This window comes from Mandrillus leucophaeus, unplaced genomic scaffold, assembly GCF_000951045.1.
Source record: "Mandrillus leucophaeus isolate KB7577 unplaced genomic scaffold, Mleu.le_1.0 Scaffold598, whole genome shotgun sequence".
NCBI classification, from domain to species: Eukaryota; Metazoa; Chordata; class Mammalia; order Primates; family Cercopithecidae; genus Mandrillus; species Mandrillus leucophaeus.
Genome location: NW_012106452.1, coordinates 1,522,171 through 1,524,482, shown reverse-complemented (window position 1 = coordinate 1,524,482; position 2,312 = coordinate 1,522,171). Strand labels below are relative to the sequence as shown.

The following is a 2,312-nucleotide window of genomic DNA, read 5'->3' as shown; positions in this document are numbered from 1 at the left end:
AAACCCAGAGAATCACAATGATGTGAATTTCTTCAGTGAATTAGACTCCGTCTGTGGCAGCTAAAAGTATGCGTGAATGGCAGGAGCGCCGAGGAAACACATGTATGCTGGAAGAGCCAGCACACTCTGCTTCTGTGCCTCTCTAGCCACAAAGAAATCACTTCTAGGCTTTTTGCTAAACCGCACATAATGTTCCTAATTGTTGTGGCGGGAAAATTGAAGACAGGCAGATGTTGAAAAATAAGGCAACCCGGATAGCGGGGAAGTGATGAAAACGATAGTGTGATTTCCGCTGCTTAGAGGCCAGGACCTACTTGAAGGTAAGGTTTCTAGTTTGAATCAAAAATTTTCTCTCTGAATACACATTTTTACTTATTTAAATATTTAAAGTATCAGTGTCTGTGAGTTCTCAGCAATAAGTAAATGGTCAGTAGTTACACTTTTAATGTGAAATGTAAAAACACGTAATCTAAATATAGAAACATATGGGCACAGAGATTCAAACGGTGGATAATGTCTTTTTTTGCACAAGATTAATGTGTATTTCTTATGATCTTGAAAAGCTATGTTTAAAACGAAGTGTTTATTTAAATGACAGATATTTTCTCATTTAAGTGTCAGTGAAATGAGTTCCACTCTTAAAGAGAGGAGAAAGGTTGACGTATATAGGGACAGTTGTTGAATAGTATATTAACTCTAATTATAGTGGATCAATATGCTTGTTTAAACATTAACGTCGCTTTGCAGACGCTGCCTCCGAGGAAAGTCCTGTACTACTAGCCATGGTCAACCCTACCGTGTTCTTCGACATTGCCGTCGATGGCAAGCCCTTGGGCCGCGTCTCCTTCGAGCTGTTTGCAGACAAGGTTCCAAAGACAGCAGAAAATTTTCGTGCTCTGAGCACTGGAGAGAAAGGATTTGGTTATAAGGGTTCCTGCTTTCACAGAATTATTCCAGGGTTTATGTGTCAGGGTGGTGACTTCACATGCCATAATGGCACTGGTGGCAAGTCCATCTATGGGGAGAAATTTGAAGATGAGAACTTCATCCTAAAGCATACAGGTCCTGGCATCTTGTCCATGGCAAATGCTGGACCCAACACAAATGGTTCCCAGTTTTTCATCTGCACTGCCAAGACTGAGTGGTTGGATGGCAAGCATGCGGTCTTTGGCAAAGTGAAAGAAGGCATGAATATTGTGGAGGCCATGGAGTGCTTTGGGTCCAGGAATGGCAAGACCAGCAAGAAGATCACTATTGCTGACTGTGGACAACTCGAATAAGTTTGACTTGTGTTTTATCTTAACCACCAGACCATTCCTTCTGTAGCTCAGGAAAGCACCCCTCCACCCCAATTGCTCGCAGTATCCTAGAATCTTTGTGCTCTCGCTGCAGTTCCCTTTGGGTTCCAAGTTTTCCTTGTTCTCTCCCATGCCTAGCTGGATTGCAGAGTTAAGTTTATGATTATGAAATAAAAACTAAGTAACAAAAAAACAAAAAAATTTAACGTCATAGTTCATGCTATCATTTTGCATCTATCTGACATTTATTTGGCATCTGTGGTTTTCCTGGATAGGGTACATCGGGTTGATGTCCTGACATGGCTTACTGAGGGCAGAATAGGGTCTGGAGGAAGGAAACTTAAGGCATATTCATACTGACTTCCTAGAACTAAATCAAAAGGAAAACCCCCAACTTTCCACTCCCAAGTAACAAAAGGACCGTTTGCAACCCTCCCCTTTCTTTCTGCTTGGTAGTTGAAAAATGGAAACTACTTGTGTCTTCACTTCAGCCTCTGATTGGTCCCCTCTTGCAACCAATCAGACTGATCGTGAGCCACTACTTCATTTACATAGGGTGTACACCAAGCAACCAATGGGAGATGTGCTGAGGATATTTGAAGCCCAGAAAATTCTGTAACCAGTCTTTTAATCACCTTGCTGGGGACCACTCCCACTCTGCGGAGTGTACTTTCATTTTTCAATAAATCTCTGCTTTTGTTGCTTCATTCTTTCCTTGCTTTATTTGTGTGTTTTGTTCAATTCTTTGTTCAAGACGCCAAAAACTTGGACACCCTTAACATTACTACATTGTTACTTAATGGGACAGACCCTTTCTCATGTCATCCCTCATGCCTGAGCTTAGTAGGTGGTAGGTATTATGTTCAGTCCAGGAAATGGATTAATTCAACTTCATTACATGTTTTTCAGGTCTAATTTCTTTTAACTTCTCAATATTTCAGCGAACATACTTATTGTATCACATATTTTTAGACTACTTCCATTCATCAGCTCTTCACTGACTTTAAATCCTTT

The 2,312-nt window shown here is 40.9% G+C and overlaps 1 pseudogene across 1 annotated transcript; it reads left to right on the top strand.

Moving 5' to 3' along the window:
* Nucleotides 1-740: 740 nt before the first annotated feature.
* LOC105553468 lies at nucleotides 741-1,454 on the top strand (annotated as a pseudogene). The gene has a single exon (XR_001008151.1). The product of XR_001008151.1 is annotated as a peptidyl-prolyl cis-trans isomerase A pseudogene (transcript).
* Nucleotides 1,455-2,312: the final 858 nt, after the last annotated feature.